The sequence below is a fragment of the Suricata suricatta genome, chromosome 9, assembly GCF_006229205.1.
Source record: "Suricata suricatta isolate VVHF042 chromosome 9, meerkat_22Aug2017_6uvM2_HiC, whole genome shotgun sequence".
Classification (NCBI taxonomy): domain Eukaryota; kingdom Metazoa; phylum Chordata; class Mammalia; order Carnivora; family Herpestidae; genus Suricata; species Suricata suricatta.
This window is the reverse complement of record NC_043708.1, coordinates 3,543,474-3,568,637: the sequence shown is the minus strand read 5'-3', so window position 1 is coordinate 3,568,637 and position 25,164 is coordinate 3,543,474. Positions and strand designations below refer to the sequence as shown.

Genomic DNA, 25,164 nt, shown 5'->3' with positions numbered 1-25,164 from the left:
GGCACTTGTAATAAGCTCTGAGTGTTGTGTGGACGTGTTGAATCACTATATTGTACACCTGAAACGAATATTACACTGTATGTTAATCATACTGGAATTTAAGAATTTTTTAGTGTTTTATTTATTTTTGAGAGAGAGAGAGACAGAGCATGAGAGGGGGAGGGGCAGAGAGAGAAGGAGACACAGAACCAGAAGCAGGCTCCAGGCTCTGAGCTAGCTGTCAGCACAGAGCCCACCGCGGGGCTCGAACCCACGAACGTGAGATCTGACCTGAGCTGAAGTCGGAGGCTTAACCGACTGAGCCACCCAGGTGCCCCTATACTGGAATTTAAATAAAAATGTAAATGATTTTAAAAAATTAAATAAAAATAGAAAAAACAAATACAGAAAATTATGTTAATCCCTGTCTGGAAATCTGTGGACTATTGCCAAAGAGAGAGAGAGAGAAGGAGAGAGAAAGAGATAGTAAATCTCTCTTAGGGAAATGAATTCATGAATGAAGAAAGAAATGTGTAAATACATAAAGATAAGGCGGGCCATATGTGGACCACCTATGAAGTTATGTAGTAAAACAAAGATGATTATTAGTGTATATTTGAAACCTCAGGTTCCATAGATAAATCGAAGCTCTGCACCCTTCTACAAGGACAGTAGAGATGGATGTACCCAAGAGTCCATGTTACTGCTTTGATTCTTTGTTTGATGGTTTTAATTAAGAAGGACCAGAAAAAAAATGTTTTCATAAATAAACCATTGCTTAAATATTGCCTTATTGAGAGAGGACCACATGTGAACCCATACTGAGGATACATCATGTGACCAGAATTACAATTAATATAACCATATTCTCTAGTTTAATTTAAAAAATTCAAAAGATGATTTAGTAATCATTTATGTCTATAGGCCATGAGCGTGTAGACTGGATATTTAATATTCCTGTTCCGCGCCTTGGCTTTCATTGGTGCTGACATGTTGTCACCAGGGAATGAAGGAATGCATTTCTCTGTAGGTTAATTATCAAAAGAAGGCTGAGCCAAAGGCCGAGGAGGAATATGTATTAGGAACCAAAGATAATGATCACTCCTGTTATATTCAGATGTTGTCCAGATAAAGAAACAGAACTTTAAATTCCTTCCATTTCGGACAAAGCACACTAGAAATACTTTTTAAGTTTTGAATTAAATTCCAGTTAGTTAGCCTACAGTGTAATATTAGTTTCAGGTGTAACTGAAATTGACATGAAGAAGTTCTTTAGAAAAATTGGGAGGGTAATTGATTTGTGTTATGCCTAATTATATACATGAATAAGTAAGTGGATCAGTAGACACAAATCAAGAAAATGTGTGCTTCATTGGTGAGAATATGCCATGAAACAAAGATTTACATTTATTCAGTTTTGTACAAGTGAGGTCCATTAAAAGCAATCACTGAGTTGTTAAATTTACGGATAGGGAGTACGTAGACCGATATTTATGACAGACAATGGTTCTTATTCTCATGTTGGTGTTCCTTGTGTTGTTTAAATGGGAAAGTTAAATAAGTCAGTAAATAAGAGTGTGATTTATGAACAATGACGACATTCTGAAATGACCGGTGTTGATTGATCTAATCCTGAAAGACTAACCTCCATTAAAAAAAATCTAACTATAGGCTCTTTATTTCTTTTCAAAGTCTACATTTTCACTAAGTGAACACACACCACAGATGATCGAATCATTCTCTAATGCCAAAGACCTTGGCTTTTCCAAACTGTGTGGGTAAGGACAGAAGAAAGTGATGTAAGTAGCAGAGTTTATATTCTTGGGTTGGGAGGGTGGTTTATGAGCGTTGCTTGAAGTTTACAAAGCAATGAATGAGTATATTAATAAATGAAGCCAAATAACCCCAGCACAGATCCGAGTTGAGATTTATATGATAATTAATCAGATTCAGGACTACTAAACCTCAATAAAAAGATGCAGGGCATTTCATTCATTTTTAGGGTTGCTTCGCATTGTGTCTTACTTTTGCATTGTCATACATTTAAGTACTTCTCCATTGATAAAGATTTGAGCTATGAATTTCTTGAGGGAGGAACCCACAAGAAGATGGGAAAAATTGTTGTCTCTCTGGACGTGGAGAAAGAGTAAAGGTCCCATGGTTATTTACTGCATCATCTTTCAGTTGTAAAAGGGCCAAGCATGGACCATTGAACTTGATATGAAGCAAGGAGTGGTTAAGTTATTATGCGGACAGCATACATATATATTGCAAAAGATATCCTTGCTTATTAGTGCTGTGGGAAATGGGCATGGAGCCAGTTCTTAGTGATACTCAAGGATGTCTTGGGGCTTTTTGATTCATGAGAATGGATTATGTTGTTATCAGTGAGTCAATGAATAAAGGAACAAGGAACGCATACATAAAGGAAGAAAAAGATGTTTGCTAGAGATTAATGATGAGTAGTCTGAGATGTATGAATCAAAGATTCATTTAAACTCTATACCTTTGAGGTCCACTGGAAAAAAAAATCTAGCTATTTCTTTGGTGAGAGAGGGACTCATAAGTGAGGGCGCGTTAAGATCTGGTTCTTGAGCTTTCAGTTTTTAATGCCTGTGGAATGTAGCATAATTATATTATTTCCCCAAACACTGAATTTTGTAATCTAAATAGATCAAGTCTATCTCTCATTTTTCCTCAAAGGATATATAGCCTATTCCATATTGGAATAGGGAGCTGATTGTTGGTTCTATTTAGAAAAGGAGCAAATCCTTTACATTACCAGGAATTGCTTACGTAAGTGCTTAATTGAAAGAAAGCCAAGAAGGAACTTATATTGAGAATATGATATTATTTTATTTTTATTTTATTTTTTTTAAATTGTATCTTGATCTTTTTTTTTTTTAATGTTTTATTTATTTATTTTTGATACAGAGAGAGACAGAGCATGAGAGGGGGAGGGGCAGAGAGAGGGAGACACAGAACCGGAAGCAGGCTCCAGGCTCTGAGCTAGCTGTCAGCACAGAGCCTGACGTGGGGCTCAAACCCACGAACGTGAGATCTGACCTGAGCTGAAGTCGGAGGCTTAACCGACTGAGCCACCCAGGTGCCCATAATATGTTATTATTTTAAAATGTAATAAAGAATATAACAGGTTCTATCTGTGGACAATGAAATAGGGACAGATACTAATATTAGTCAATGTACTCGTCTAGTGCTTTAGCTTGCATTTACTTTGAATGCATTGTTAAAAGTTAATGAACAAACGAGTTCATATCTTGGTCGATTATTTGAAAGAAGGCAGAGAAGCAGGTGTCATTACAACAAGTGTAATGACTAAACCATTTTAGATGAAGGGGAAGAAAATTAGACTTATCCCACTTTGGACTGAGTGGATATCGGCAATAGCATGAAATGTGATTTCAATTCCGGTGTGCTGGTGGGTTTTACTCTTTTTCTTTAAAGAAAAAATGAGTAGATGATCAAATTGTCCTTTAATTAACTAAGAGGAAAAGGTGAGTGAATCAATACATGTATAAAGTAGGGTAAGTCTTAGACTGGTGCTTCCTGGAATACTCTTAGCAATGTGTGAATATGGAACCTTACAAAAAGATTAATGCAGCTGTGAATCATGGGTTAGGGAGTGGGTAGATGGATAGTAGTCCTAGTTACATTGAATAACTAGTGGGTGGTGGGTTTAACAGTGTTCACTATATAAATTAAAAATTAAATCATAAATAAGTCAATAAATAAAAATGGTGCCATTCTTGAGTCAATAATGAGAATGTGATCGCAGCTAAGGGTTATGATTAAGCTAGTCCTCATGACTCCAGTCCATTAAAAAAAGGTGTCTCTCCTGGTTTGTTCTTTACAAAAAGTGTATTTTAATCCACAGAACAAAATGTTATAGCTGATTCAATTATTCGACCGTAGTAAGAATATTGGTTTTTACCTTTGTGGGTAAGGAGCCTAGAGATTGTAGGAGATTACAGTCAAAATTCATGCCCTTGCCTCTCTTATTATTAGTGACTTAATCAGGCACTCAATAAACAAACATATTAATGAATGGAGGAAAGGGTGCCAGGTTTGGACCAATGATGAGTATCCTGGGGTGTCTGAATCAATGATTTTGATTAAACCCTATAACTCTGAGGTCAGAGACCTAGTTAATGCCTATATGGTAAATCAGCTCACAGCAAAGGTTAGTAATATTCAGGATTCTGTTCTTAGGCTAAGAATGTTCAGAGGCTTGGATTGTAGCGGTAGAAGTGAATTAATAAATGAATAAATAAATTTATAAATAAAGACCAGGAGAGCCACACGTGGCTTAATTATGAGAATGTATAATGTGTTTATCATTACTAGTATTTTCTGAAGGACTCAGTTCCAACACACATTGATTAAATCCGATACCTCTGTGCGTCGGGAACATACAGGGTTAAGTACCGGAAGAGCAGTGTTCTGTTGCTCTGTGTTGTGTTCAAGGTGCTGGGTTGTTGCTGAAGACAAGAAAATAGGATCTGGTTGGTTATATCTGGGAGTAATGAGCATAGGAACAGCTGGTAATTCCATTCGGATTTCTAATCCAGTTTGTGTGTTTGTAGATATTGACGGTATTGTGAGTGAACGTATAAATACATTTATGTCTCCACCAATTACTTCGAAGAGGGCGCAGCAGGATTTTCTCAACCCTTCATTACTGACGTTTGGGGCTGGGTGATTCGTTGTTGGGAAGGCCGGTGCGCAGTAGAATGTTGAGCAATTTTGGGGCTGTGCGAGGTGCCAGTGTTAACCCCCTCTCCCAGCTGTGGCAATCAAAAATGTCTCCAGACGTTGGCAAATGTCCTCTGGTAGCAGATTTTTTGTTTTTGTTTTAGTCATGTGTGTGTGTGCATGCGTGTGCACCTGCGTTGCCTCATTTTTTTAAGATTATTTTTTAGAGCAGCTGTAGATTCACAAGAAAATTGGGTGGGGCATACAGAATTCCCATAATCCCCACAACCCCCCACATGCCTAACCTTCCCACCATCTGCTGACATCCCCCACCAGGGCAGTGCATTTGTTACAACTGATAAACCTACACTGAGGCATCCTTATCCCCCGAAGTCCATAGTTTACATTAGAGTTCACTCTTGGTTGTAAATTTAGTGGCCTTGGATAAATGTGCAATGGTATGTATCCACCATGACAGTATCACACAGACTATTTCACTAAAAGTCCTCTGTGCTCTGCCTCGTTCTCCCTCTCTCCTCTCTAACCCCTGGCAACTCTGATCTTTCTACTGTCTCCAAAGTTTTGCCTTTTTCAGAATGTCATGTAATTAGACTCACACACATCCTATATAGACTTTTCATATTGTCTTCTTTAGCTTAAGAATATAAGATTCTCCATGTCTTTTCATTTCTCATTTCTATTTAGCACCTAATCTATTAGAGGATTATAGTGTTAATTTATCTATTCACCGATTGGAGGCCATCTTGGTTGGTTTTAGATTTGGGCAGTTATGAAGGAGGTTGCTGTAAGCATTCATGTGCAGGTTTTTCTGTGCACATGATTAGTTTTCAGCTCCTGTGGGTAGATACCAAGGAGTGTGATTGCCGGATCACGTGGTTAGAATGTGTTTAGTTTTGAAAGAAACCGCCACACACCTACTGTAATAGGCATATAGTGGTATCTCATTGTTGTTTTACTTTGCCTTTCCCTGGTGACATGTGATGTGGAGCAATTTTTCATTTGCTCATCTGCCACCTTGTATCTTCTCTAGTGAGGTGTTTTGTTAAGTTCTTTGACCCATTTTTAAATCAGGTTGTTTCTTTTTTGTTTTTAGAAAAAAAATTTAATGTTTTATAAAATTTATTTTTGAGAGAGAGAGATAGAGCGTGAGTGGGGAGGGGCAGAGAGAGAGGGAAACAGAATCTGAAGCAGGCTCCAGGCTCTGAGCTGACAGCTCAGAGCCTGGTATGGGACTCAAACTCATGAACCACAAGATCATGACCTGAGGGAAAGTCGGACACTTAACCACGTGAGCCACCCAGGTGCCCTGGGTTGTTTCTTTTTTTTAAGGGTTCTTTGTGTGTTTTGGATAAGAGTCATTTATTAGAGATATCTTTTGCGAATATTTTTTCCCTGTCTGCAGTTTGTATTTTGTTATCTTGACAGTTTCCTTGCAAAACAGAAACTCTTAATTAAGAAATTTTTTATTATTGTTTATTTTTGAGAGAAAGAGAGAGACAGAGCGCAAACAAGGGAGGGGTAGACAGAGGGAGACACAGAATCCAAAGCAGCCTCCAGGCTTTGAGCTGTCAGCACAGAGTCCGATGCGGATCTCACAAGCCGTGAGATCATGACCTGAGTGGAAGTCAGACGCCTAACCAACTGAGCCACCCAGGTGCCCGTGGAAACTCTTAATTTTAATGAAGTCAAGCTCATCAAGTATTTCTTTCCTGTATTGGGTCTTTGGTGAAAGACTTTTCACCAACCCAAGGTCATCTAGATTTTTCTCTTGTTAACGTTCAGGAGTTTTATTGTTTTAGATTTCACATGTCAGTTGATTCATTTTGAGTTAATTTTTGTGAAGGGTGTCAAATCAGAGGTTAGAGTCCTTTCTTTGCATGTGAATGTCAAGGTGTTCTGACACCATTTGTTAACAAGGCTGTCTTGCTTCATTGTATGGCATTTGCTCATTTGTCAAAGATTGGTTGACTGTCTCTATGTGGTCCTATTTCTGGGCTGTCCTATTTTCTGTGCATCTGTTTTTCTGCTATTTTGGGAATACCACACTGTCTTGGCAATTGTAGCCTTAAAGTAAGTTTGAAGTAAGATAATGCCAGTCCTCCAACTTTGTTCTTCAGTTTTGGCTTGGCTATTCTTTTTTTTTCTATTCATATAAACTTTAAGATTGGTTTGTCAACATCCACAAAATAACTTGCTGGAATGTGACTGGGATTGTATTGAATCTATAAATTGCATTGGAAAGAACTGACATCTCGATAATACTGAGTCTTCCTATCCATGAACATGGAATGTCTCTCCATTTATTTAGTCACTCTTTGATTACTTTCATCAGAGTTTTGCTGTTTTCCTTATATGTTTTGTTGGATTTATAACTACATATTCAGTTTTATTGGTACTAATGTAAATAGTATTGTATTTTTAATTTCAAATCCTGCTTGTCTGTTGCTGGTATATAGGAAAATGATTGACTTATATTTATGTTTTCTACATTGATGACCATGTCATCTGTCAACAAACACAATTTCATTTCTTCCTTTACTAATAATATACCTTTTATTTATTTTTATTAGTCTTAATATTATATAGTAAAGCTCTTATTTCTTTATTCTTATTCTTGCATTGCAAGCTACAATTTCCAGTATAATGTTGAAAAGCCGTGTTGAGAGGTAACATCTTTGCATTGCTCTGATCTCCGTGGGAAACTTCTAATTTCTTATCATTAAGTATGTTAGCTGTAGGTTATTTGCAGATATTCATTGTCAAGTTGAAATTACTTTCTATTCCTAGTTTACTGAGAGGTTTTTTAAAAATCATGAGTGGGTGTTATATTTTGTCAAATGCTTTTTCTCATCGATTGATGTGATGAGACGGGAAAAACATCTTTTGTGGAAAAAAAATCTTTTGTTTTTCTGAGTTGCTGCTCGACATTTTACAGTATGATGATCCTGCTCACACCTAGAGTTTGGGCATTTAGAGAGCAGGCAGGGGGGAGGAGCGTGCAGAGAGAGAGAAAATCCCAAGCAGGCTCTGGATGGTCAGTGCAGAGCCCGATGCAGGGCTCGAATGCACAAACCATGAGATCATGACCTGAGTTGAAATCAGGAGTTGGATGCTTAACCAACCGAGCCACCCAGGTGCCTCAGAGTTTGGTTTAGATAAGAACTTGAGTCTAGGATCTTTGTCCTAAGTTCTTGCACCCAGGCACCGTTTAAAATAACCATTTAGAGTTAAGCCCACAAAAAGTTTGTGATTTCTGCCCCAAACACCTTTTAAGTAGTAGGTGATTGCCACCGTGTTCTCTATCTTGTGCTTGCTGGTCACCTGGGGAGGAGGGCTGCCCTTCCCCCACTCAGTTGTGTCTCAAATTCACTCGTGTTCTCTTCCTTGCCTTCCTTGCCTCCCTCCCTCCCTCCCTCCCTCCCTTCCTTCCTTCCTTCCTCCCTTCCTCCTGGCATGGCTAGAGGCTTCCTGATTTTATTGGTCTCTTCAAGGAACCAGGTTTTGTTACATTGATTTTCTCTATTAATTTTGTATTTTTAAATTTATTAATTTCTGCTCTAATTATTGTTACTTCTCTTCTTTTTCTTCGTATTCGATTTGGTTTTTTTTCTAGTTTTTCGAAGTAGGAATTCAGATTGCTGAATTTAAATCTTTCTTCTTTTCTTTAAATAAAAATTGTAGGGGCACCTGGGGAGCTCAGGAGGTTGAGCATCTGACTCTTGATTTCAGCTCAGGTCATGATCCCCGGGTCGTGGGATTGAGCGCTGCGTCGGGCTCCGTGCTTAGCACGGAGCCTGCTTAAGATTCTCTCTCTCTCTCTCTCTCTCTCGCTCTCGCTCTCGCTCTCTCTCTCTCTCTCTCGCTCTCTCTCCTCTCTTTGCCCCCTCCTCCCCTTGTATGCTCTCTCTCACTAAAATGAAAAAAATAAAAATATATATATTTAAGTTGTACAAATGATGTTTTGATATTGATCTACACATGCGCAGTGAAATAGTTACTGCCATCAAACTAACACATCCATCCCCTCACATAGTTATTTTTTTTTACTTTTTTAGTTTCACGATAAGAGCACGTCATCATAAATCTTAGCAGATTTTCGGTGCACCTTACAATGGTATCAACTATAGTCATCACGCAGGACATTAGATCTCTAGACCTTGCTCATCTTACATAATAGCAACTTTGTACCCTGAACCAGCATCTCTCTATCCTCTACCTCCCGGTCCTGGTAATTGCCAGTCTGCTTTCTGCTTCTGCGAATTCAACTTTTTTAGATTCCACATGTAAGTGAAATCATGCGACAGTTTTCTTTCTTTAGCTGGCTTATTTCACTTAGCGTAACGTCTTTTAGGCTCTCATTTTTGTGGCAAATGACAGGATCTCCCTTTCAAAGGCTGAGTAATATTCCATTGTACTTAGATTCCGTACCTTCCTGATCCATTCATCCATCAACAGACTCGTAGGTCTTCATTTGTGACATATGCATTCAATGTTATAAAATTTCCTCCAAGCTCTGCTCTTGCTGTCTCTCATTTTTGTTTGTTTGTTTGGTTTTTTAGGGAACAGGAAAGATGAACATAAGTGGATAATTGTTTGAGTATTTATCTCCTTGAATAAGGAGCATGTGGACAATGTGCCATATGAGAAGCATTAGGGTTGATCGGATTGTGTTCTCTAAATTTTACTAAAACACAAAATGATCTTGTCAATTATTTTTGTGACTACCAAGGAGATAGATGGATATTAGTATCATTCAGGATTTGTTTCTGAGTCTTTGCATTCACAAATTTTGATGTGTCATTATAACTGAACAAATGAATAAAATCCCATTTAATTATTTAAAATAAGAGAAAGCGCAGATCAATGAGGAGCATGTTTTATGAGATAATGATAGTTATTAATTTGGGTTTTCATTACTGATGTTTATAGAAAGAAAAAAATTCCTGTTCCAGTCCCATCTTTGATAAGGGACATGTATATTGCATTTAACATATTGCATTTACTAGTATTTCTGTTTTGGATTATCGTCTGGTTTACCATTTTGACTTTCTTTATGTAATGAGTATATGGTTAAATCATCCCATAAGTAATTAAATGCATGATTAAGTGAATAAAAAATACCATCTAAACTGGAACCAGGCGTGAGTCATCCCAGATCCTGTAAAATAGGGATTTACATGCACCCAGCTTTACAGAGCCAACATCCATTAATGTGATTCTGTTAAAACTATCAAAATATAAAGATATTTTTGATATTCTTATTCCTGTGTGGTATATTCAACAGAGGCCAGTACATTATTTAAAAGTGAAAGTAAAATGCCAGACTGATTAAGAAGTACCAAAGTTTATTCTGGCTCCACATAATTAACATGCATTACAAATTCAGATTCATTCTACTTTTTCCTTCACAGAATGACCATAAGAGAGCAGATATTTTCATTTTCTAGGAAGCAAAATATTGGCAGTTAGCTCTGTGTGTGGAGAACATAGAGACTAGTGTCAGTAAGACTCACCATTTCCATCCTTGATTGGGATGCTTTGTTGATGAGCGCTTAGTGCTCAGGTAAACGAATCGGTGTCTCTCCCAGTAATAAAAATCTCCAAATTCGGGCCAGTGATGGGAATGTTACGAGTCAAAAACTACGGTCCATCTAATTTGGTACAATTGACGTGACAAAAGAATGGGCATGTCGGTCATCTTTGGAACTATTTAATGTCACATTTTATTTTCCTCCCCAGAGGACTTACACATCTCCACACTGGGGTGGTCCCTGCTGACACGTTCTGTGCGGCGACCCGAGGGCAAGTGGCGCGCTTTGTCCTGCCAAGTGAATAAGGTGGAGGTGGCCTCACTTCTCATGGAACCACCTTCACGGGAAAATGAGGGGCACTCACTTTCCAGTATCCCCTCTCTGATCTTTTATACTTTTCTTCCTTTCTGATCTTCTGCTCTAGTAAACGTCTGCCTGCAGCTCAATTAAATCAAAGAAAGCCCCAGAAGGACCAATGGTGAACGTGGAGTCGGTGTGAAGCATGGATGTAACTGATGACGCATGTTCTCTGAGGTCCACTGTAAAAGGAGATCTGTTTCCTTATCAGGAAAGAGCCATTAATGGGGAGATCTTATCCTGGAGTCTTATGATAGTGTTGTATTCATGGATCAGTGAATCCGTCAATAAATGAAGATACAAAGGAGGAAAAACGTGCCTGGGCCAATGATGAGTACCATGGGGTATCTGAAACAGGAGTTTTGATTAAACCCATATGCAACTCTGAGGTCCATTGCAAAGAGACACACAGCTATTTCTCTCTGTGAAAAAAGGAGCACGTGGTACCTTGTGCTTGGGCTTTGTGGTTCTTGGGGATGGGTTGTATTTTATTATTATTATTATTCTTATTATTATTATTAAATTTTTAAAAATGTTTTTTATTTTTATGAGAGACAGAGAGACAGAGTATGAGTAGGGGAGAGGCAGAGAGAGAGGGAGACACAGCATCAGAAGCAGGCTCCAGGCTCTGAGCTGTCAGCACAGAGCCCGATGCAGGGCTCAAACCCACGAACCGTGAGATCAGGACCTGAGCTGAAGCCGGATGCTTAGCCAACTGAGCCACCCAGGCACCCTGGATTGTATTTTATTATAAAATTGATCCACAAATAAATAAAATGTATTAATTAATGAAAAAAGAGGACAATGTATACACTTATTAAGGAAAGTAATGCAACCTTGGGTGGTATTATTGAAATTTGAAACTCTGACTTCCAATAAATTAATAGTAATGGAAGGAGGGTACGGTCACTTGTACATGATACTTAAGAATGTCGGTCGCTCAAGGTTGCTGAGAGATTCTTTTATGAAGGAAGTAGCAACACACTGACTCTTTAATAGTTGGCCGTATTATCATCTATCTGAGAGCCAAGCAGAGACCAGCGACGAGAGTGATTTCTATGACAACACTCATCGTTAATCTTTTTTAAACTGATTTTTATTAAAACAATAAAAAAGAAGCAAGTCTGTTATTGACTGTGATGACTGTGGACAGACATACGTTTTGTTCAGTTTTCTTGTCCAGTGGATAAGTTCACAGACACCAGTGTGTTTGTGTAAGAGCAAGAAGGTATAATTTTATGTGTCGATCCCTTTTTTAAAAAGTCAGCAAACCATGGACCAGTTAGAAACATGTGTTTTAATATGGGGATGCTCATCTTAGTTTGCTAAGGACAAATATTCTAGGAACGATTTTAGGCTCTCCCGTTTTTTTGAAACGTATATCTGGACCTTTCCAAGTTGTGGTAATTTAGTTCTGGGCTGGTGTTTAACTATTCTGAGTTTCCTTGAAAAGAATGGTATTCTTATTTCCCTGAATAATAAAATAAACCAGTAAGTGAGTGAATCCATGAATCCATAAGTGCACACACGGGAGGATTGGGAGATTGTACCAGGAAACAAATATGTTAAATCGACACAGCTACGTCCAATAAAACGATGCTTGGCCCTCCCCATGTAGATAGCAAGGGAAATCCAATGTCTCTAATTGTTAATAGTTTTTATTTTGTGTTGAGCAATGAATTCAATAGTATTGCTATTGGTTAGTTGAAACTTAACTCAGTAAGAGAGTGCCATCCTTGGGACTGACAAGAATGTGATATAAAATAAGGCTTCTGATTAACTATTCCTCTTGACACATTTCAATTTAAAAAAGCGAACTCTGTCTTCATTGTTTTTGGCTTCCCACCCTGCTTTTCCTTTGTTCGTAGAATGAACACATAGCTGATTTAATCAATCTATGATCGTGAAGACGGGCTGTTACTTCTGGGACTCAGAAGCGTAAAGACCGATGTAAGTAAATATCAGTGTTTGTGTTTGAGGCTTAGCTGGGAGTTATTTATGGGAGCCCACTGAATTATTTCAATAAATAGATAGTTAAATAATGTATGAAATTAAGGAATGCCAATCATGAGCCCTGAGATTGGAATGCATCGTGAATTAAAATTCATGAATACTTTGATTCAGCGCAACTAAGAGCCGTTACTAAAGTGGTGGGGGGAATTCCACGAGTCCTCAAAGCAGTCTCCCTGCCCATTTCATGCTTTCTTCTTTTTCAATAGTTTATTGTCAAATTGGCTTCCATATAACACCCAGTGCTCTTCCCCGTCTTGTCACATTTGCTTAATCTGTGCCTTCACTGATAAAGATCTTAGGTGTTAACTCTTTGAAGCTGGAATCCCTCAAAGATGGCACATGTCGGTTTTGTCAGTTGTGGGTTAGGATGCAGGCCTGTGATGGTTGATTACACCGCTTTAAAGTTTCTGCAAGTCGAGTGAGAAAGGATCAGGTGGACACCGGCCATAAGTGAGGGATGGTTATGAAGCCAGTGTCCTGATTAATCCCGGTGCGCAAAATAGAGGTTCACCGTGCAACGTGAGTGACCATTTGCTCTCCATGAATGGGGGCAATGAACAGATCTAAGGCTCCTGTTCTCAGTTTTGTGTCATCAAAGATTATTGAGGATATAATTCTTACTCGTGCAGATATCTATGAATGAGTGAATCCGCTCAGGAAGGCATGAAGGAAGGAAGGACGAGAGAGCTGTGTCTGGATCAATGATGAGTATCGGTGGAGGTATCTGAATCCCCACCCTGGATGCAGCCCGCTGTGTGGCTCTGAGGTCCATTACAGAAAAATAACCCATCAATATTCTCCGTAGAAATTAGCTAATAGTAGAAGTTAGCAAAAGTCAATAAACTTGCCCCAGGCTTTTGTGGTTCATGGATACGGATTATATTATTTCAAGTGAATCAATGCATGAGTAAATAAAGAAATGAATACAAAAGCCTCCTCATGGAACAATTAGCAGCATGCAGTAAACACTATTAATATCAATACAGTTCTGAAGGAAAATGGGAAGGCTCACTGTGTAATCCTCCCTTATATGGAACATATTAATATCTGCACTTAAGACCCAGTGTTTTGAATTTCTGGAGTTTGCTGGGGGTTTTTAAGCTAAGAGAAAGGACAGTGTTTGCATCAGTCAATAATCTATTAGATAACCATCTCTGTAATAGGCGTTGATACATGTGGGACTTGGTAATCATTATAGATCTTAATCTTGGGCTACGTGGTGGACTTAACAGTGTTTATTATATTATATATAACTAAGAATTCCATCCTAGTTTAATAAAGAATGGATGCTTGAGCCCATGTTTATTGGTATCTAGCTCTGCGTGATCGACAGCCGTTTAAAAACTCTGCATGTAGTCTAACTCTGCTATTTCTTACCCAGAGTGAACAATAGCATAGCTGACTCAGTCATTTAGTACAGAATTATCGTAGCGAAGCAGGAGCATGAAGATGAATGTAAGTAAGTCTCTTAGTTCACATTCTTCATCAGGATGAGTTGCTCATGAGTGTTACCTGAAGAGTTCCGAAGTCAATAATTGTGCACCACATACGCAAAATAAATAAAACACTCCCAAATATGGATCAGTGATGGGAATGTGTTTAATCAAAAATTATGTTTAATCTAAATCGCCACCACGGAAGTAATTTTGAAAGATGATATAATGTTATTTAATTTATTTAGTTTCATATTCTTTATTCATTGTTATTTTACCATGGTTGAGTTAAGCATTCCCGTATGGGTAGAGTTCCCTGATAGCTCTTTTGGGCAGCCCAGAGGTGATTGGAGATGGTGGTTTCATTATTTTTCATTGAACCATCTTTGACATAGGGACCGATTAAATAAAAGAGGGCCACACAGGAAGCGATACTAAATGTGAGCTTGATACAAAGCAGGGATTTGACCCACCCACACGCACAGCTTTGAGCCACCTTACCCAAAAATAGAAAATGAGTATTAGCTCTGTGGAAGAAAACCCTAAAATTCACGGATCTTGTTTTGTGATTGTATTATTATTTGTGAATCAGAAAATGAATCCATAAACAAACAAATTTTCCTAGCATGGACCAGTGATGAATGTCATCGGGTATCTGAAACAAGAATTTTGATTAAACCCATCTGCCACTCTGAGGTCCGTTACAAAGGAGCGTCTCATTATTCTCTTTGTGGGAAATGAGCCTACTGCATCTTCTCCGTGGGCTTTTGTGGTTCGGGGTATGAATTGCATTATTATAATACAATTAGCCCATGAATAAAGAAATCTATCAATGAATAAAGAATAGGAGGGATATGCGTGCCCTGCTTTTAGGGCATCTAATGAAACCTGGGTAATTATTAATACGGTTTTGAGATTCTAAGCCCCAGTGAATTAGCAGTCAATGCTTTTATCGTTTTGGTGAGGGGCAGATGGTCAACTGTGCCTGAGAGGCCACGGTTTGTTCCCTGTCGAGGCGCATTGCCAATTGATCATTCTATTAAGGAAAGGGAAATACGTTTACATAAGTAGTTGATTGAATAAACTATCTAATTGAGAGGGAGCGCAGGGAGCAGCGGTGATACTGTTTTATACAACCACACTCATGATTAACGCAGTCTTCTTCGGCAGTCCTATGTAAGCAAACAAACACTGAAGAATCAGTTGGCTATTCTTCTGGGTAATGACGTAAGAACAAATGTAAATATTATTCAAGGTACTTCTCCAGTGCGGGCGGCCTGACATCTATTGGCTATAATTATAAGTGAGCAAATGCATGTGCATTTATATCTCAGTTTCTTTTTTAAGTCCGCCAACAATGCATCCAAGGAACGTATACAATTGCATCTAAAAATCATGATGTGCCATATTTTATACAACTCATCTCCATAGGAAGGAAAAGAGTTCTAGGCGTTTCTACTGGTGCGTGTAGACGTTTATAAATAGTAAGTATTTTGCTTCTGTTGTGATGGTTGTCTAATTTTTGGAATTCTTTTAGAGAAATGAAGGGACGGTCTTATTATCCCCTGAGTTGCTAAATAGAGCAATGAGTGAGCGAATTAATAAATATATTAAGTCAGGTCAGGCTTGGACCACTGGTGAGATTGTGCCCTGGATGTAATCTCCAAGGTATCTAATGCTGCACAAATAAATTTCAACAAAAGAAATGATCTTGGCTCTACCTTGCCTGGGTAACAGGTATGGACAAATCTTCCTGATCATTATAATTATTTTTCTACTGCTAGGTTCAGTGGTGGTCATTATATTATTTAAAATAAAAAAATTCCCCAAATTAGTCAGTATTACATAGAGCTCTGTCTTCCCCATGTTTAGGAAAGGGTGCAAACTAGGATTTAGGGTTAACTGATTTTTGATCACTTAAGATAGTTAAACATAGACTGATTAAGTTTGCTGTTTACTCCTCAGAATGAGCACATGCCACCAGTTTTGATTATTATCATGGCGAAGATCTTGCCTTTTACCTCTTTGGGAAAATCAATGTAAGCAATAATCAGTGCTCATGTATTGCTTGGGGGATTGGTCATAGGTGTTCGCCGTGATGTTTGAAAAGTATACATTCATGACAGTTCAAAGGTCATGCATTGACCAATGATTAAGATGTGTTATGAATTCAGAATTATGATTCTTCCATTTCAGCATTCCTGAATTCACTGGGACAAAGGATGAAAGGCATTTAGTAATTTTCAAACCATTTTAATATTCCATTTAATTTTTGCTCCACCGTGGATTCAAACACTTCTCCACTGGTGATATTGTTATAGACTTGGAACCCATCAAGGATGGGGAACTGTAAGAACGTGGAAAATTTTGCCTTTTCTTTAGTCATGGTACAGAATGGTAGTTCACTGTGCCATCTTTAAAATATGGATGTTAAATGAAAGAGGCCCAAGCAGGGACCAATGACTAATGGAACTGAGATGTTGCCAAGAAATGGATTGACTCACATCGGCGATGTTGCGGGGCGTGGCACAAAGCGAGCTAGTTCTGTCGCTCTGTAGGAAGTGAACTTTCATGGACATACTCACATCTTCAAGGATCTTGGTCGTATTTTCCTTACTCATGCATGTAGACCGTACTGCTAATGAATCAATGAATAAATCTAGAACAATACACTCAGCGAAGGCACAGAATACCAAGTCTGGGTCGGTGATGAGTGAGTGTGGGGCATCTGAATAAATTTTTTCGTTAAACCCAGTCTGTAACTGATGTCCATTGCGTCTCTGGGAAATGTGCTTACGGGGAGAGTTAGAAAGAGTCGAGGACTGTGTTCCTGATTTTTATTGTTGTTCACAAATAGGAATTGTATTATTATAAGTGAATCAATGCATGAATAAGTACAAATAAGTAAAGAGAAGGTCTGTGCCCTATTTAATTATGAAAGGAGCTAATGAACCAAAGATACTGTTAATATTATTTTTTGGAATTTTGAGTTAAAAATAACCTAGTCTAAGGCTACTCTTCCTTTGGGAAAGTGTAGATAGATATTTGTGAACATCAGTGTTGTTCTGAGGTTGTAGCGAGGTGGTGACATATCCATTTTATTTAAAAATTTTTTTATGTTTTTTTATTTATTTTTTTGAGAGACAGGGAGAGACAGCATGAGCAGGGGAGGGTCAAAGAGAGAGGGAGACCCAGAATCCAAAGACAGGCTCCAGGCTCTTAGCTAGCTGTCAGCACAGAGCCCAACACGGGGCTTGAACCCATGAACCAGGAGATTATGACTTGAGCCGAAGTTGGACGCTTAACCTGCTGAGCCACCCAGGCGCCCTGACAATCTCATTTTTTTAAATAATAGTTTATTGTCAAATTGGTTTCCATATAACACCCAGCTGACATATCTCATTTTAAAAAGGGACAGAAAACTTACATGATTAAATAGCAGTCAGCAATATTTAATCTCACACATTTATTGAATAGTATGATAGCAAATAATGATAAACCCGTTTGTGTTATATGATTTTAATAAGCAATAATTTAATACAATCAACAAAAATAAAATGCATTATTATATAATTGTTGAAACTTAGAAAAGGTCTAAGCATGAACACCAAGAAGGTGAATATAGTAATTGTGTTCACTGATTTTTATTTAAAAAAAGTAAGTGTATTTTGTTGATGATTTCTATGGGTGAAAACCCAATGGATACATTTAGTATCACTCAGCTATCTTGTGAAGTATCCTTAGGGTTCATCATTATTGGTGCTATTCTTATTAGTAAGTAAAAGAATAATTTTATATCTCAATCTATTATTTAAAATAACATAAAAATGGTCAGTGAAGAGCATTTATAATGTGTGAAGCAGCATGATTAATTCTGTTCTACCGTCTTGAAGTTCGCGAGCCCCTCCTTTGGGGAAGGGTCATATAGGCCCCATTCTCTAAATAAATTTTGCTGTTAACATTTAAATCCAAATTAATTAATAATAGAAATTCAGTTTCTCAGTAACACTAGTCTCATTTCAAGCCAAATGTGGCCAGTGGCTACCACACTGAGTAGTGCTAATAGAGAATATTTCCCTCACTGCAGAAAGTTCTATCAGGGCAGACAGTACCGAAGATAGAAAGTTGCATGTAATAGTTTTGGGTAGTTGATGGCTCTACCATTTTGTGTTTTCTGTAGAGAAAAAAAAAAGAGTAGATAAATAACTTATCCATAGAGTTATTTAAAAAGCGAGTAAATAAATTCATGGATAAACACAAAAATTAAAGTATAGTGTGGCTCAATGGTCAGATTGTTTCATGAAAGAAGAATTTAAATCCAACCCATTTTGCTAAAGCTTTCCCACTGAATGATTATTTGGACTTTAAAAAAATATTTTTTAAATGTTTTATTTCTTTTTTTGGGAGAGAGAGACAGCGTGAGCAGGGTAGGGTCAGAGAGGGAGACACAGAATCTGAGGACAGGCTCCAGACTCTGAGCTAGCTGTCAGCACAGAGCCCAACGCAGGGCTCAAACCCATGAACCATGAAATCAAGACCTGAGCTGAAGTTGGACGCCCAACCTACTGACTCACCCAGGCGCCCCAGATTATCTGGACTGTTTTACTGTTTGGTAGGTAATATGGACAGACATCAATAATCGTTATAGTTCTTTTTGTGTTGGGCAGTAGATTATAAAATGTCTTTAGCGTATTGATTCATACTAAAAATTGAGTAAGTCAGTAGAAGAAAAGGATAACCCTGTTGGATTGATGAAAATGTGACACAAGCCAATATTGATGATTACTCTACTAATGCAGAACTAACTTTTCTATTTAAAAATCTAAATTTGTACTTTTTATTCTTTAAAAAATATCTGTCTTATCCTCCTGGATGAACACTCCACATTGGGTTCAGCCATTGTCCAATGAAGAAGCTCTTGACTGACTTCTGTCGGGGAGGGGTGATGTGACAATCTGAGTTTGTGCTCAGTTTGTATGGTTTGTTCATATGGGGTCACTGAGGTAGTTGATAGAACAAAAGGCTTTGTGCACAAAAATAAAATTTAAGAACACCAAGAATGGACCAATGGTGGGATTGTGTTCTGGGCCAAGGAATAGAAGTAACCCATTTGAGCACAACTGAGATGCATTAAAAAATTTTTTTTAATGTTTTATTTATTTTTGAGAGAGCGAGAGAGAGAGCGAGCGAGTGAGCAAGTAGGAGAGGGGCAGAGAGAGAGGGAGACCCAGAATCCAAAGCAGGCTCCAGGCTCTGAGCTTTCATCAAAGACCCTGATGTGGGGCTTCAACTCCCCAACTATGAGATCATGACCTGAGCCGAAGTCGAATACTTAACCAACTGAGCCACTCAGGTGCCCCAAGATGCATTTTTTTAAAGATGGAAGGGACATAATTGATTTTTGGAGCTCTTTGCTATTCCAGATTATTTCTCAATACAATTGATGTAAGCATTTCCATTTTGATAGAGATCCAGGCATTAACTGTTCAGAGGAAGGAAGCTCTCAGAAGGAGGTAGAGCGTATTGTCTGTGTTCTAGATGTGGGATTCCATTGGTGGTTTATTTTGTCGTTAATTACACCATGCTTAAAATTGGACAAATTAAATGAACTCGGCCCAATCCTGGGACATTTTTAGTGATGGTATTGATACAAAGCAAGGTTCGCACTGAGAGCTAGTCTGAAAGCTTTGTGAGAAATCAGTCTAGAGACAGATCATAGTTCTATCAAGTATCTTGTTCTGGGAGTTGGTAATTGCTGGGAAAATGAAGATAGAAATGAATGAAGAAGGAGTGCCAAGTCTGGACCAATGATGAGATTGGAGGGTGTCTGAATCAAAAATTTTGATTAAAGCCATCTGTGACTCTGAGGTCCGTTATTAAACAGTGGCCTCATTTTTTTCCTCTATGGAAATGAGCTTGGAGCCGAATTTCTGAATGTTCAAATATCTTGATCATGGGTACACACTTTATGGGAATAGCTTGAATTCTTGTAAGTAAATCATGCGTGAATACATGAAGAAAAATATAAATGAGTAAATACAAAGAAACCTGGACATAGATCGATTATGAGAGTATGTAATGAACCTGGGATGATTATTACTCATTTCTGAGACATTGAATTCCAGTGAAATCTATTTGTAAGGGCTGTTGCCCCTCTTTTACAAAGAGTGGCTAGGCAGATGCGTGTAAGACTCAGTATCATTGTTTGATATAGGTCATTGTTTGCTGGTTGATTTGTTTATTTTTTGGAAAGGAAAAATTACATGCATAAATAATTCATTAAATATTTAATTGGAAAAAGAATGAGCACAGTTCATTAGAATGTGCTTTATGAACAGAGTTATTATTAATGTACCTCTGTTCCCTGAGTTTTATTAAAAAAGGGAAAAGCATCTCATGTTTAAAGCTCTGTGGGTAACGTAATGGGTATGTGGAGACAAAACCATGTGCAAGTTTCCTGTTAATTCCCTGATGCTGATGAATTGTTAACATATGAGTAGATTAAGTCCTAGTCGCAGTTTTTAAAAGGGGGCAAGTTGTGGCCCAGTAAGAAGCAAAAATAATGATTAATCCTTATGTATATACATCTGATCTCTCTTCCTAACTTGGCTATGGGCTAACTTGCATATGACGAGCATTTCAATTCTGGGTTGTTCCTGGAGTTACCATTGTGTGTGTGTGTGTGTGTGTGTGTGTGTGTGTGTGTGTGTGTGTTAGTATACTTGAATGTGTGACCAACTATTCCACAAGTCACTCTATAAATGAATAAAATAATGAATGGTTGAATTAATATATGAGTAGGGTCAAAGCAGAGATCTTGGTGACAATAGGAGTCAAAAATTTAATCTCCTCTGTTTCTACACAAATTGAGTTCTTTAAAAAAAAAAGAGAGAGAGATTGTCCAGGCTCTTGCCTATGTAGATAAAGGGGTGTGTAGACAGATACGTGCAATAGTTGAAGTTTTTATTTTTATGTGATGAATTTAATAGTGTTCATTGTATTATTTAAAATTTATAGTTAAATCAGCAAATTAGAAAGAAGCGATGTTCTTGGATCAGTGATGACAATGAGAAGTGAATCAGCTTCCTGATTAATTTTGCACCACACAACTGTTGTCCTTTAAATCAGTCTAATTCTGGACTGTTCATTCTTTTGAATATTGGCACTTGACTCCAGACTGAGTTCATGGCTGATTTATAACCAGTCTGCTGATGAAGATCCCGGCTGTTACCTTTCTGGGTAAGGAACCTAATGACTAACGTAAAGAAGAGGCAAAAGTTCTTGTCCATGGGGGTGAATTTTTTCATTAGTGTTCACTGAATTATTTACATGAAGCCATACAGAGATCAGTGATGCGAATGTGCTTTGAAATAAAGATGGTTGACCAGATTCGGTGTACTTGGGGTTAAAAATCAGCTGGAGGACATTGTATCCATTTTCAAAGTAGATTACTAATCCCTCTTCGTTTTGCATTGTGTTCAGCTTCACATGTATCCAGTAATGAAACTGAAGACGGCACTGCTCAGTGTGGTTGTCCCCAGCCACATGTGGCGGTTTAAATCTAAAATAATTAAAGTTCAGTGAATTTTAAGTTCAGTTCTTCAGTTGCATTAGCTCCACCTCAAGTACTTAATAGCTGCATGTGGCTTATGGCGACCGTGTTAGGGAATGCCATGTGGCACCTCCGTATTCTAAGGCAAAGTGCTGTTGGGTCGCTCCTTGGTGAAGGAGTATGCAGAACGGTGGCCGACGGTTGGAATACGACCAAGGATGTTAACTGATCCATACATACCTCACGGAGGGTCACTACAAAAGATATCTTTAGAGAGGTCTAGTTTATGAGAAAAGAGCCTGTACACAGCCCTTGGTCATATCCTAGATCTTGTTCTTGGATTTTTAAAAATTTATGGACATGATTTTATTACTGTTCATGGATCAATGAATGGATCAATAAACAAAGGTATAAATGAAGAAAAAAATGGATCAATGATGAGTACCCTGGGGTGTCTGAAATCAAGGATTTTGATTAAACCCTATAACTCTGAGGTCCATTACAAGAAGATTCCTCTCATTGGTCTCAATGGAAAACGAGTTTATTCTAGGAGTCCAAAATACTTGGGGGTTTGTTCTTGGGCTTTTAGGTATTGTATTTTCAGTAAATCAATGCATGAATAAATCAAGAAACAAATAAATGAATAAAGACAAAATAGTTTATTTCTGGTCCAAATATGAGAGTATGTAATGTAATATATGTAATACAAAAATCAATGTTAATAAATTTCTGAAGCACTGAGTTCCAGTAAAATAAATGGATTAACGCTGACCCTTTTGGGGGCGCCTGGGTGGCTCAGTCGTTAAGCCTCCGACTTCAGCTCAGGTCAGATCTCACACTCGTGGGTTCGAGCCTCGCGTCAGGCTCTGTGCGGACAGCCTGGAGCCTGCTTCCAGTTCTGTGTCTCCTCCTCTCTCTGCCCCTCCCCCTCTCATGCTCTGTCTCTCTCTGTATCAAAAATAAATAAAACATTAAACAATTAAAAAAAAATAAAGCTGACCCTTTTGGGTAAAGAGAATTTAGATAAATGGATGGAAGAATCCATGTTGTTTTGCTGGGTTGGGTTGTTGGTGTTTTGTTTTACTAAGAGAAGAGCAAAACATTTACTTAAAATTAATTATCAATTAACTGTGTAATCAAAAGCGGGCTTACACATAGACTTTTGTTGACAATGTGCCGCATGACCAGTTACAATTAATCCATAGATCTTCACTATGTTTTAGTTAAAAAAATTCTGTGCCTAAGGAGCATATGGACAGGCATTAATATTGTGTTGTTTCTGAGGAGTCACAAACATTAATGATATTATTATAAATGAATAAAAGAACAAGTAAATATTTTAATCAATTATTTGAAAGAAGACAAAGCATGGGCCCTGAGGAGCAGGTGTCCTAGAACAAGGAGAGGGATTAGTTCAGTTCTACATAACTGCTCTCTGGATAAAGGAAATAAGACCTGGGCTCTTAGATTATCGGAATGGTGACTATGCTTAGGTTGACTTTTTTTTCTGGCTTGGTGCAATTTCTTTAAAACAGCAGAAGACAAGTGACTCCATATGTAACTATGTTCACACTACCTATAAAAGGGTGGGACACACACGGGCAGTTGCTGAGACTATGGCTGAATCTAGGATTCAGATTAACATAGTTCTTTCCAAGCAAGATTCATTTAGAAGGAAGATAGAGCTCTGGCCTGGCTGAGTAGGGGACAGAAAAACAGACAGCAGTGGTTGTCGTGGGTCTGGTTTTTTTTTTTTTTTTTAATCTGGTGTTGGTTTCAAAGGTGTTCATTATATCAGTTAAATTTAATACTTGAATCAATCAAGCAATAAATATCCGTTTCAGAGTTTTAATACATAAGGAGCACTAAGGTTTATTTCTAATCGTTTATTGTTGACTTGAACTCAATTAAAATATTGGAATCTAGACTGTTCTATATGTATCGGTCCATCTATCATCTACATAATTGAACCTTTTATTTTTATATTTGCTTTATACTCTACAGAATGGACGCACGATGAATCAATTACAGAGTATAGAAACTTATGTAAGTAACAGTCAAGGTAATTGCTTTGGGTTTGGTGGTTAGTCATGGGTGTTAACTCCATTATTGAAAGGGAATAAATGGCTACATATACTAATAAAATGAATGAAGGTCATGTGTGGGCCAGTTGAGCACATCTGTGCTCAATTAAGGAGAAAAAGGCAAAACCATTTTATTCATTTTCACAGTTAATTATTAAATTAATGAATGGAAAATGTATTATTCAATTTGAATTTTGAGTCACAGTTGATTTAAACCTCTTTTATTTACAGGGGCATGGTTTGGTCAAGTGAAATAGCAAAATGGAGTTGATATGAAGTATTATGTTAATCTATACAGGAAACGTTGTGGACAGCTGGTGAAAGATGTATATCAGAGATCTCGGAGGGACGTAATTCTATACAGAGATGTTAGAGATATCCAAGGATGTTGTCTCAAGTTGGCATGACCTCTAGGCATTTTATTATTATTAGGGAATTGATGAATTAATCGTTAAGACATGTACATATGATTGAACATAATGAGGTCCAATCCTGGATGACTGGTGGAGTGTGAGTCCTGGATGATGGACGCTACGTAACTGGAACTCTGAGGTCCGCAATGATATGAAAGCTGGTCTATACCTTCTATTGGAAATGATCCAATGGAAAGATGTCAAGAACGTTTAAGGTTCTTGTTCTTCGTTTGTGTGTTCATGGAATTTGAGTCTATTATTGTAAAGGGATCAACAAAAAGAATCAAACAAGTCCATAAATAAAGCAAGAAAGTGAAGCATTGTCCAATTATGAAAATATATGGCGAGGTCAGAAATACTATTTATCTATTACAAACACTGAATTCCATTAAGAAATAAATGTCCTAGAGGTGTTATCTCCTTGGCTAAGGTTACTATACTTATGGTGGAAATAGTCACCCATTTTCTTGTTTGGTCAGGGCCTTGGTCAACGTTGTTTGTTATCTGAAGAAAAAAAGCATAATAAGTGAAATGAAAGGAGGCTTACAAGGACAAATGGTGAGCATATTTCAGTCTCTTTCTCGTCTGTTCTTGTTTTCTCAGAATGGATACTCCGGTCCAGGTGAAGCATCTCCATGGTCGTGAGCCGTCTGTTGCCTGGGAGCAGAGAGACCAATGTGAGTATGACCAAAGTCTTTGTCTTGGTCTGGGTTGTTTTTTAAGGACCCAAGGAGGCCAACAATGGCTCAGTGTAAACGCGCCATCGCCATGAACAGTGTGTTGATGATGGCAAAATTAGGAATGATTAATGAGAGATATAATCAATGCGGTAAATGATCCTATAGATAGCTATTACAGAGACTTTAAAATATTATTCTTAAGGGTTTTTTTGATTCAGAGTTATTTACTTAATTATTAATGAAATGAGGAATTAATCAATATGCAAATGTAGAAATGAGTGGAGAAGGAGAGGGCCAGTTCTGGACCAATGATGACCATTGATGGCGCATGAATCATGGATGATGCATATTACGTGTCTGAAACTCTGAGGTCCAACAAATAAGAAAT

General features: G+C 37.9%; 1 long non-coding RNA gene, 7 other non-coding genes and 1 pseudogene across 21 annotated transcripts in view; all 9 read left to right on the top strand.

The window, feature by feature from the left end:
- Positions 1 to 25,164, top strand: part of LOC115301645 — a 74,861-nt gene that overhangs the window by 11,937 nt on the left and 37,760 nt on the right. For 6 of the 14 annotated variants that reach the window (XR_003913213.1, XR_003913214.1, XR_003913211.1 and 3 more), the window contains exons 3-11: positions 1,672 to 1,778; positions 10,669 to 11,044; positions 12,470 to 12,551; positions 13,244 to 14,073; positions 15,395 to 15,531; positions 16,013 to 16,086; positions 21,224 to 21,286; positions 23,604 to 23,645; positions 24,700 to 24,773. This is a non-coding gene — a long non-coding RNA (uncharacterized LOC115301645). The other 8 variants (XR_003913218.1, XR_003913219.1, XR_003913212.1 and 5 more) reach the window with 8 other exon arrangements.
- LOC115303204 lies at positions 4,067 to 4,138 on the top strand (annotated as a pseudogene).
- Positions 10,922 to 10,996, top strand: LOC115303206. Its single transcript, XR_003913901.1, has one exon. It is a non-coding gene; the product is annotated as a small nucleolar RNA SNORD113/SNORD114 family (small nucleolar RNA).
- LOC115303218 lies at positions 13,309 to 13,386 on the top strand. The gene has a single exon (XR_003913910.1). It is a non-coding gene; the product is annotated as a small nucleolar RNA SNORD113/SNORD114 family (small nucleolar RNA).
- On the top strand, positions 14,675 to 14,749 carry LOC115303214. Its single transcript, XR_003913907.1, has one exon. It is a non-coding gene; the product is annotated as a small nucleolar RNA SNORD113/SNORD114 family (small nucleolar RNA).
- On the top strand, positions 19,848 to 19,921 carry LOC115303199. The gene has a single exon (XR_003913896.1). It is a non-coding gene; the product is annotated as a small nucleolar RNA SNORD113/SNORD114 family (small nucleolar RNA).
- LOC115303201 lies at positions 22,027 to 22,099 on the top strand. The gene has a single exon (XR_003913898.1). It is a non-coding gene; the product is annotated as a small nucleolar RNA SNORD113/SNORD114 family (small nucleolar RNA).
- On the top strand, positions 24,166 to 24,241 carry LOC115303215. The gene has a single exon (XR_003913908.1). It is a non-coding gene; the product is annotated as a small nucleolar RNA SNORD113/SNORD114 family (small nucleolar RNA).
- LOC115303177 lies at positions 25,078 to 25,152 on the top strand. Its single transcript, XR_003913882.1, has one exon. It is a non-coding gene; the product is annotated as a small nucleolar RNA SNORD113/SNORD114 family (small nucleolar RNA).